The sequence below is a fragment of the Electrophorus electricus genome, unplaced genomic scaffold (genome assembly GCF_041902795.1).
Source record: "Electrophorus electricus isolate QZ-2024a unplaced genomic scaffold, ASM4190279v1 Scaffold78, whole genome shotgun sequence".
NCBI lineage: Eukaryota > Metazoa > Chordata > Actinopteri > Gymnotiformes > Gymnotidae > Electrophorus > Electrophorus electricus.
The window spans coordinates 24,139-35,629 of NW_027658795.1; the positions used below are offsets into that span (position 1 = coordinate 24,139).

Consider the following 11,491-nt stretch of genomic DNA (forward strand, 5'->3'; position numbering starts at 1 on the left):
TATCAACATAAGTGACATGAAGTTATAGAAATTAATTAAAACTGAAACGTATTTTTATAAACACGATTTGACAGTGTGTTTTACATATTCTGGTTGAATATGACATTTATGCGTACAAGATTATAAAAAACACAATCATACATTTACCTGATACTTATATCCAAAGTGACTTACGAGTGAGTATATCTTGAGCAATTGAGGGTTAAGGGCCTTGCTCAGAGAACCAACAGTGGCAACTTGGCAGCAGTAGGGCTGGAACCGGTAAGCTTCTGACTACAAGTCAAGTACCTCAAACACTGTGCTACCACTGATCACTCTGATCACTGCTGTGGCCGATCATAAATGTTAGAATTTACAATGTTGGTTACTAAACTATTTAAAAAACATTTTGGAACATTTATTTATTTCATTTCTCCTAACCTTTGACAGCACGGCTAGTCCAGACCTCTGTAGGCATCTTCTTACCCCTTCTCTCTGCACACAAAAAATAAAACGCATTGAGAAGAGACTAATTGCCCAAATGATAAAAAAATAAAATGACATATATAATGATAAAAGGAAAAGGTAAATAGACAACAGCAGATGTGTTAATATAAAATCAAAAGTCATCTAAACAGAACTCAATGCAATAAGTGTGTTTTGAGATCTTTTTGTTTTGCTGTTGGTTTGTTTTTTGTTTTTTGGGGTTTTTTTTGCTTTCAAGTGCTAATGCCATTATGAGTTGCTAGACCAAGAAGACATTTAAAGAATAATAAAATAATCTGATTTTGCTGTAAAAGACAGATGTCATGTTCACACTGCACTACTGCACTGCTTAATGTGAGCAGACATCTGGCAGACACGCTTATCTATAGCAACTTACAGTTTCAACTATATTGCAGAGCTAGGTCCATATAGCGGTAGGAGTTTGATTCAGTTCAGTTTAGCTCACTCAGGCTTTCATTTATGTTGTCTTGTCTTCAGGTTTTGTTTCATTGTCCCTAATAAGTCCAACTTGTGCTTGTCTACTCATGTCTCACTGTCCTCCTTTGCTTGATGTCACAACTTCATTGATACCTAAAGTGAATGTTGGAAATTTCACATGTTCTTTGAGTAGGAATCAAACATCATTGCACTAATACACTGGACTGATAGTGGACTCTGCTGAGGTACACCTACCCCTGATGTCGTGATGTTACTGAGCCTCATCCTGTCTCACATGCCTTGGCTACTCCCATCATCCCCTGATGTCCCCTGTTGTAGCCCACACCACCTCCACCCCAACCAACTACTCTCTGTTGACCTTAATGGACGTTCTCTTGCGACTTGGGTCTCCGACACATGCACACTATCGGGACAAGACTAGAACCTCCAGAAAGTTGGTCTAAACATTAAATGCTTATTTAATTTTTTCATTTATGTCTCTCTTTAAACAGCCAGAGGAGGATGGGGCCACCTTTGAGTCTTGGTTCCTCTCAACGTTTCTTCGTCATGCTCTAGGGAGCTTTTCCTTGCCACTGTCACCCTTGGCTTGCTTACTGGGGGCTTGCACTTGGACATTTGAAAAGCTGCTTTGTAACAACACCTGTTGTAAATAAAATAAAATAAAATAAAAATTTAAAAATCACTTTATAAATAAATTTTGAGTATTTGATTTTTATATGTAATCTTAAAATTCATAAGATAACTAAAATTTGTTTTTTAATCATTACATTTTTTTTTCACGTAAAACAAAAATATAATTTGGATAGTCCCAATAATCTAGTAAAATCAAATCTCATTATTACAGTGCCAACAACACATCAACATCACCAGACTTCAAAGCACTTGTCTGAGAGGAAGATTTGTATGCCTGTAATTCTGTTGTTGAAGAGCCTATAAAATCAAAATAGGCTTTTCAATTTGAAATTTTAAACTCAAATAACTACAGCCTTATTTTAAATGCCTAAACACACACACACACACACACACACACACACACACACACACACACACACACACACACACACACACACACAGTTACCTCACAGTGTGAATATTGTTGTTGGTGGAGACAGTATCATAGATCCTCTTTGCTGACACATCAATGATGTTATTGTGACTGAGGCTGAAATTAGATGGATTATAATTACCACATTGTTCAGGATTCCCAAACACACCTCCCTCTACTAAATCACCGTGTAGTAGTACAAACACCTGTAGATTTATATATCAATGAATTAAATTAATGAACGAATGACTGAATTAGCAAATGAATGAATAAGCAAAGCAATAAATAGTATATTTGTGTCAGTGGGCCTGAGTCATTAATGGACAGATAATTATGCATTTTGACATTTTAAACAAAATATAATTTCTTTCAGTTCTTGTACAAATGATTTGTTATCTATCAGGCATGAAACTGTAAATCATAAAGAGTCTGTTATGCCTTATTTCTCTTTTTAATGAGAACATGTGTTTCTACAAGCAGTCTGGATATTCTGTAGACCACAGAGGGCCATTCCTGCCAAGTACAGGCAGTGATCATTGATCCAGGCAGCCAGTGAGAGAGGTCGTCATTTCCAAATAAAATCACCAAGAAAATCAGGCTTTTTGCTGTTTGCTTTTGAAAAATTAAGTCCTTGATGGAACACAGGATATGACTGAATGAGCAAAGTTACATTTATATAGAGCCTTTCAAGGAACATACAATGCTTTCCAATGAACACACACAGCTTCTACATTCAGTCACATGCTGGATATTGTGTTAAATTGTTAGAAAAAGAGTAAAATGTGTTATATCTATGTTAGTGTTCACTGTGGACTCAACAGGCTTTGTGCAGGTGTGGGAACAGCATCTGCAGGCAGTGGTCAGTGAGCTAACAAAGGTTAAGGACTGGCAGTGATCAGTGATCCAGGCACCCAGTGACAGAAATAAAATCACCAAGAAAGACAGCCCTTCAGAATGTTCCAGAAACAGCACCAGTGATCTACAGGCCTGTTGGTCCAGCCGGGTCTGACTGAGGTCCACCATCTCACCCAGGGCCCGGGAGACAGCCACAGCGCGTCTCACACACTCCAAATCAGTACCCACACGGACAAGAGACAGGAACTGGAGCAGCGTGGCTTTACTGCAGCTGAACACACTCAACATTCACCAATATGTAGAGTCACAAAACACTAAAACACTCACATAACTACTAACATTAATGCTATTTACACGCATTTTGTTTCAAATGATAAAATTCTTTCCCCTTTTCCAGAATGTTTGCGTAGTTTGTGTGGTGTTGTGAGTCAGTGGCTTACTGCAGGGTGACTCTGTGTAAAATGGGGAAGAGTAGCTCTACTCCAGCCTCCTCTATCTCACAGTCATGCAGAGTGAGCTGTGTGTGTGTGTGTGTGTGTGTGTGTGTGTGTGTGTGTGTGTGTGTGTGTGTGTGTGTGTATGTATGTATGTATGTATGTATGTGTGAGCTCTCTGGTTGACCATGGAGACGACTGTGCAGTCCTCAGTGCTCAGAGTCAGTGTGTGTGTCTGTGTGTTTGCTGTCAGGTCCAGAGCAGAGCTGCATGAGAAGTCCAGTCTGTGCTGCAGAGCAGAGAGCAGATCTGCTGCTGCTGCCCCCTGCTGGAGGTCAGAGACACTGCTGCAGTGGAGCAGTCTCAGCAGCAGCCTGTCAACACTGAGAAAACAAAACACACACACACACACACACACACACACACACACACACACACACACACACACACACACACACACACACACACACACACACACAGTGGCAGGGCAGTTAATTTCAGATTAATCTAAATATTTCACCTGAATTTACCAATTACCATGCACTGTAAGTCTCAATAAAACCTAAACAATGCTGGCACAAAATGACATCTTGGAAACTTTCCAAAACACACATAAATGTATATATAAGTGTATGTAAATGTATATAAGTTTTTATACCATGCCCAGTTTCCTGCTTATTTTCAGCCACTTTTTGGTAACTGCATTTATATTATGTCAAATGAGATTTTAATGCTTTAATTTTTGTGTATTAAGAAATGGTACTTGATCAATTTATGTTATTTATCCTCATATGGAAAGATTTGCTTCCATATTTTCCATATTTCAAATTTTGTGGGAAAAAGATGTCTGGAGATTTTACACTCTCTTATAGCTTGCAAGTTATAGGACAGTGCCAGACCTGTGAAACAGTGCCACTTCATCCAGTGTTTAGATGACGTTTGATGCTTAGAACTCATTAGTCATATGCTAATAGTAACTTTGATACAATCTTCAATACAGTGTTGAATCAATGTGCTTTGCAATAGTGAGCTTTGATGCCTCAGTATCTAACATCCCATCACTACATTGGAGTTCTACCATATGTATTCTTGCTCTGCCTGTTCGTTTTCCATATTGTTCTCCGTTCCCGTGTTCTTAATATCTGTGTTATCTGACTTTTACCTCTGTGTTTTCTTCTTCCTGGTTAGCCTCTCTTTGTTTTTGTTTCTCATGTATTCTGGTAACCTGCTCTTGGATAATGTTTCTGCTCCTCCTAATAAACAAAGTTCGACAACACGCTTGTGTCTTGCCCTGCCTGTCTCAGCATTACAGCTAATCTAAAGGTCAAAGGATAAACTTCACTGGCAGATACACCTATTTTTAAGCATTACCACGTATGTACACAGTTTTCTAAATACATTTACATATTAACAAATAAGCAGACATCTAGCTTCTGGACATCTGAATATTTTCAAAAATTAGATTCTTTAAAAGGTGGGTTTAAATGATACAGCACTACAAAAAGCATGCCAACCATAGGCAACAAGCAATCCTTGAATTAGAATAACTTAATATTTCTGTACGTGGGCAAAATAATAATATGATTCTTAGTCCACGTTATATTTAGGCTCCATGCATGTAAATGTATCTTTTATTTAAAAATGAACACATTGTCTTTTTTCACCACTAGTCACTTTGAAACCATTTAAGCCCACTACACTCCATTTAAGATGACCTTAGAGTGTTTTAATGAGGAGTTCCTTCAAGTACAAACTTGCATCAGTTTTCACTGTACTGGCTGCAAGTAAGAAATTATGATATGCAAAATAAATGCTGTTTGATGGAATAAATGAATAACAAATATGAAGTTACAATGTGATCATAAAATGGCTTAGGCTAATGTGTCCATGTGTTCTTACAATCCTGGCAGGTGATGTGTGACTTGTGGTTGGAGCTTCACTGAAACAGATGTTTTACATCTTGTTCTGGATTAGAATCTGGCTAGTGGAATTCAGAGCCCTTTCCCCAATGGGAGAAAATGATTTTATTGTTTTATGTGAGATCATCCTGAGCAGACCATTCACAAATCAGAACAGTTTCCTGTGGCTACAGTGAGGACCTCAGCTGATACTGGAATATTCACCCACTGCTTTGATATGCTTATCTCACAGATTTCACAACAAAATTCCAGAATGTCTACAATGTAGATGAGACAGGATTTGTCACTGGTCCATGACAAGTCTTGTAAGATTATGTACCAGACTACAGGTGGAAGTGGGAGGGAACAGATAACCGTCCACATCACTGGGAATGTTGTTGGGCAGATTCATCATCTACAAAGGGAAACGGTTGTACAATTCTTGGTGTCAAGGAGGTCCAGACCGCAACCCCATTTTTGTAACAGAACATGGATGGTTGGACAAATCTCTTCCTTAAACTATTCACTCAGATCTCAGACTGAACATTTCTCAGGGTTTTAATATTTGATGGTTAAACCTTGCATGTGACTCTGGGACTGGGGGACTAGAGGGCGTCTTAACATTTTTTCTACTCCTGAACCTCTTACTGAATAAATGTTGGGCTGTTAATTCTTTCAAAACTATACATTTTTAATATTTTGTCAATACATCATGACATGATCTTACTTGGAACACTTAAATGGACTTAAATGGTCCAACTGTACCTATTAAGCTGATGCCAGACTTTTCACTTATTTAATAAAATATCTTTATTTATATTATAAAACAGACATGAACTAATAAGCACATTTTGAAATAAGACATTCATATTTAAATCAATTCAAAATCTATGAAAAATGCCTGGAAAATTATTTTTGGCAGGCTTATTGCATAAAGGAAAAGAGTAAAGTTATGTTAATATGGAAAGGACATGAAATTCTAAACCACACAGCTATTTTTGAAAGAAAGACTTAATTCCTTTAAATCCTTTCCATACAAACGTAATACGAAATCTCTTCTTCTCACATTTTCTTGCTTCCGTGGCTCCATTTGCTTCTTTCGTTGTCTGCTCTATGTCCTTTTGCTGACGTTTCAGTTTCTTCTTCTCATGTGTCTTCTCATGTGTCTCCTTGAACAGCTTCTCCTGTGCATTTGGTGCTGCCCTCACATCTGAGTGCAAGTACAGGGGAGGCAGTAGTGGACGGCAAGGCCTGTAGGGTCTGGATGATGGGGCTTCTTGGAGCCAGTGGGGCTCACCAGGTGCAAATCTGGTAGGCTGTCTGAGGGAGAGTGAGGGAAACCTGTTGTCTCGTGGTTTGGGAGACTCCAGGGGGAAACTGGGCCTTGGGCTTTCCAACTGTGAAAAAAGCATTTAATTTAGCATCACTATTAAATACATGCATGTGCACACACTTTGATATACTATCAAAAATATAATATAAGTTAGACTGTGATATTGTAGTGTCATAGGCAATCGATTTGTTGATTTGCCCTAACACATTTATGCTCACTATTTACCTGGATTTTAATTATAGTTCCTTATTTCAATCTAAAATCATCTCCTGTGTATAGCAGAACATTGCTTCATTGGATGTGCACTGCAGTGTAACTAAGTGTTTCACTTTTCCTACTTTCTCAAGCTGTGCTCTCAGCCTGCTCAATTCAGCTTTGATCATCACATTCTCCCTCTGCAGTTCTCGCACTGCTAGCTCGAGGTCTAGACCTCCAAGATACCGCCCAACACGTGCAGCCTTCCGTCGGTTGTCCTCCCTTGTCTTCCTCCGACATTCACCCAGGGTCTCTTCCTCCTCCACCTTATGGTTTCCCATTTGAAACATGCAGAGACATATGACCCAGCAATGTGTATTCGGTCCCTAGAGATCTTCGGCCATCAAAGATTCTATATATATATTTTTCAATCTGAGATGCTGCAGAGCCTCATTCTAATCCCTAACAGGCAATCTCTATCTAAAAAGGGCCTCATATCAAAATTTAAAGTGGTGTGTTAGTTGTAACAGTCGCCAGCTGTGTTGATAACTCACTCTACGATGCGCGGACACGGTGGAATCTTCCAGCTGCTTACCGTCCTCCTACAAAACAGAAACCTGCTTAACACACTGATATCCAGCTCAACAGGAGGATGTCTTACAATGTAGGTCGGAGAATTGTGTGAATTGCTGCAACTAACTTCAAAAGGATGAACGCTGTTCTGCCAAAAATGCATCTCACTTTTGTAATCGAATCTTTTTGAAATGTTTGTACTACTGCTTGTCTTGTTTATTCTGACTAGCAGTTGCTATCACACCACGCGACTAGAATGTTATACGTATGACGCCGCATGGTTACAGAATTCAAAAGATTACAGCTCGGACGATATTGAACGCGCGTTAAAATACGCTCATGAATGAGTTTAACAGACACCTGTTCATTTCAACACAAAGGGAGAAATTACTCAGCTCACAGAGCTTAGTAACGCGTTAGAGGAAAATTCGCTGCTGCTCTTTAAAACACTGAGCGTTTTTCTTAAAACACATAAAAGGTGCAAGATCACGCGTTGTCGTGTGAGCACCTCAGTCGTAAAAAGGGCTGAGTTGTCATGAATGCGTTATGATCAGGAGTAGTCGGCCGTACTGCTGCGACATCCGGTCAAATCAACTGTCCTCTAAGAATCAGCGCAGTACTATTTTTGGTAATAGCAGCATCTATGGACATAAACGGCGGCGAAACGGATGGTTTCTTTCTCGTCAACTTTATAGTCCATTACACTTGCTCCTATAGATCGGGATAAAATCTCCATACCAAAACCTCTGTGCATTGGCATGATGAAAATTTAGAGCACGCAAATCCTTCACTTCTGAAACAGCAGAAATTATGTAATTTTACACAGATTGAAAAAAAACCTCAACGTTAAAGACTGCTGTTGACGGAGTTTTAATGTAAATATAGTAGGCTGGGGAAGTGTAACGATGAGCAGTGTGTGGAAAAGAGTGAGATTTATTAGGGGCAAATCCAAAGTCCAGGGTCAAATTATTAACATGGAGAGTCCGAGAATTCATGATAAACTAAAGTAAAGAAAAGCGCACGAAGACAAACCAGGGATGCAGGCTATAACATTGGGGCGAGGATAAACATTCAGGCTTATATTCACATGCACGGAAGCCTCGATTAACAAACAGCAGCTGGACTTACAATAAATAGCAACAAGACTAAACTAAAACAGGGCTTAAAAACATGGTCAAATGAGCATTAAACCAGACACAAGTGCAAATTATGAGGGGTGCAGAAAACGAAACGAAGGAATGGAACCACAACAAGGGAGTAAATCAAAAATAAAGACACTAGACAGGGAAACCGTGGAGACATAGACGCTAGGAGGGTGGTCAGTGGTGACAGGAAGCTTGTTTCAGTCATGGATGTCTTTGGCAAAATGAATGCAACTAAAATGCTTTCCTCATGTGTCCTAATAACCAAATAATAACCAAGTTCTTCTTTATTTCTAAATAATATGCCTTTTGGAAATTGTATAACTGCGTGTGTTATATTACTTTCTTTTATTCAGAAACACGGGAGACTCAGGTGAAAAGTGTGATGGAAATTATACACTTATTATTATATCCTAAAACTTGTCTCACCTAATCATAGTCATCAGTTTATTAGATAAATGCATACCTATTTTTATGTTTGTGTTTCACATGTTCCATTCCTTTTCTTTTCTTTGAAAGAAAAATGCCTTAACTTAATCAAAGACTAGGATTAAAATAATAATAATAATAAAATCATAGACAGGTCAGCTGAGTCCACTCCCTTCTCGTAATGTCCCCATATTGACAGTTAAATATCACATATTAAATACATTAGAGACTGGAGTGTCTTGTTTTTCTCTGAATATTCCACAGTGCATCTAGAATTTTAATAGTTGTTTATTTCTGCTCAATTTTTCTGCTCTTATGTTAATTTGTTTTTGTCTTAAGGAAAAAAAGGCGACAAACGAGACCTGTGACCCCAGGGGGAAATCATGGATCAGATGCCTCACACCAAGTCACTGTGTAAACAACACCAGGTTCATGTTTTAGTGTGAGGAATGAGTGCAGGAGTGTTTTGAAAGAGCAAATACAAACACTAACAAGAAGAGAACAAAGAAAACAGGAAGGAGAAGCTCCTTTCCTTTTTGAGTTACTTACTGAGATCATTCTCATAGCAAGTTCATTACACCTTGTGTACTTGTTGTAGTGCAGTTAGCTGTTTCTATATTGGCTGAGGGAAGGAGCAGACCTGTTCAAGTCACAGATCCATTTACATTTAAACAGCAGAATCTTGTCAGTGGAGGATGTACTTTCTCAAACCTTTTTAACTGATATCTCGCCTGTGTCTCTCTGTGTTCGCAGGACAGTGACCACTGCACGCCTCGCACCAGGACACCTTTCCAGTGATGATTTGTTTTGTTTTTGTTTTTTGCTTTCAAGTGCTAATGCAATTATGAGTTGCTAGACCATGAAGACATTTAAAGAATAATAAAATAATCTGATTTTGCTGTAAAAGACAGATGTCATGTTCACACTGCACAACTTCACTGCTTAATGTGATCTCCTGTTTACATCTGGCAGACACGCTTATCTATAGCAACTTACAGTTTCAACTATATTACAGAGCTAGGTCCATATAGCGGTAGGAGTTTGATTCAGTTCAGTTTAGCTCACTCAGGCTTTCATTTCTGTTGTCTTGTCTTCAGGTTTTGTTTCATTGTCCCTAATAAGTCCAACTTGTGCTCGTCTACTCATGTCTCACTGTCCTCCTTTGCTTGATGTCACAACTTCATTGATACCTAAAGTGAATGTTGAAAGTATCACATGTTCTTTGAGTAGGAATCAAACATCATTGCACTAATACACTGGACTGATAGTGGACTCTGCTGAGGTACACCTACCCCTGATGTTACTGAGCTTCATCTTGTCTCAGATGCCTTCAAGACAACTGCTCCTATTATTTAATGGCCCCTCCCCCAAGAGAAGGAGGAAGAGACAACAGACAGTTTTGTTGGTTTGTTATTGCAATTTTGTATGACCTCGTGTGTGACGTTGTTTTCCCCCATTTTAGCCTTCGCCTTTGGCTTCGCCCCTCCTGTTTTTTTAGCTGTTTTGTTTATTTACATTATATATATATATTAGTGATGGTTGGATGAAGCCCCATTGAAGCTTTAGGAGCTTCTTCCTGATTGTGCCAAAAAAGATTCGATGCATTGGAGCATTGAAATCCGACATCAGAGAAGAGTGACATCTGTTGGCCAGAAAAAAATGATTTCAGCCTGCGAAGTGTGTTAATGCTGTGTGGTCTTACAGTTCAACTCATGTCTGTTCAGATCCACTGAAAATCAAGTTTAATTATTAAAATGTTGGAATAAATGCTTGAATGTTGTCATTATTGATTGTAGAATGAATAAGGCCTACGGAAAATTAATATCAGTCATATATTAGCAACAAAGTAACCACTCATCTGTGAATCATGAAAACGTGATTTTATAGGGAATAGAAAAATCATCTACAAAATTTGAAAATATGATCTGAGGAAACATATTGCTGGGGTATAGTGACTGTGGAATTTAATTGATTGCGCTTGTGGTTAACTGGGAACAGAACATAATACAGAAGAGGAGTTAGTATTCAGTTTAATAAACTGAGCCCAAATGAACACAGTGTTGGGGTTTAAGACTGTTTCTTCTCTGGTTCACGATTTTACCTGTATGTGGTGCTGATGTGCTCTAATGTTTTGCAAGAAGGTGTCTCAGCATTTCGGACGTGTTGTTATTAAAGGACAACTCCTGGGAACACTGCTGACATCGCACCTTTAAAAATACGACATTTAATTAGAATAAGACTCTTATTGTGTTATTCTACATAAACCATAAAGATACATTATGTTTCGTACTTACCCTATTTCTAGATATTTTATCAAAATTTTCCCATGCTTTGGAATGCTTATTTGATGTAGAAGTTTCCATTTTTAAATGACTCTCTGCCATAGAAAAGGCGCTCAGGATTTTACTGTGCCTTAAATAGTCATTGAGATAGCGGATAGCGCCAAAACTTTGAACCATCCTGCCCATTTCCAGTGTTTCATTGTCATTTTCGAATCTTCAAATGTCATAGTCAAGTGAGGGTAAGTGACTCAATACAAGCTCCGGTACACTGTGTCGAATCAGCAAGTGTTGGAAAACTGACACGAGCTTCGAAGCGTCTGTATTGAATGTCCCATCCCTAATATTTACATATATTTTTATTTATTTCTATATTTATTTATT

At 38.5% G+C, this 11,491-nt stretch overlaps 1 long non-coding RNA gene across 1 annotated transcript; it reads left to right on the plus strand.

Moving 5' to 3' along the window:
* Positions 1–7,251: 7,251 nt before the first annotated feature.
* Positions 7,252–10,075, plus strand: LOC145656540 (uncharacterized). Its single transcript, XR_014122179.1, has 3 exons — positions 7,252–7,348; positions 9,168–9,242; positions 9,582–10,075. It is a non-coding gene; the product is annotated as an uncharacterized LOC145656540 (long non-coding RNA).
* The last annotated feature ends 1,416 nt before the right edge of the window (positions 10,076–11,491 follow it).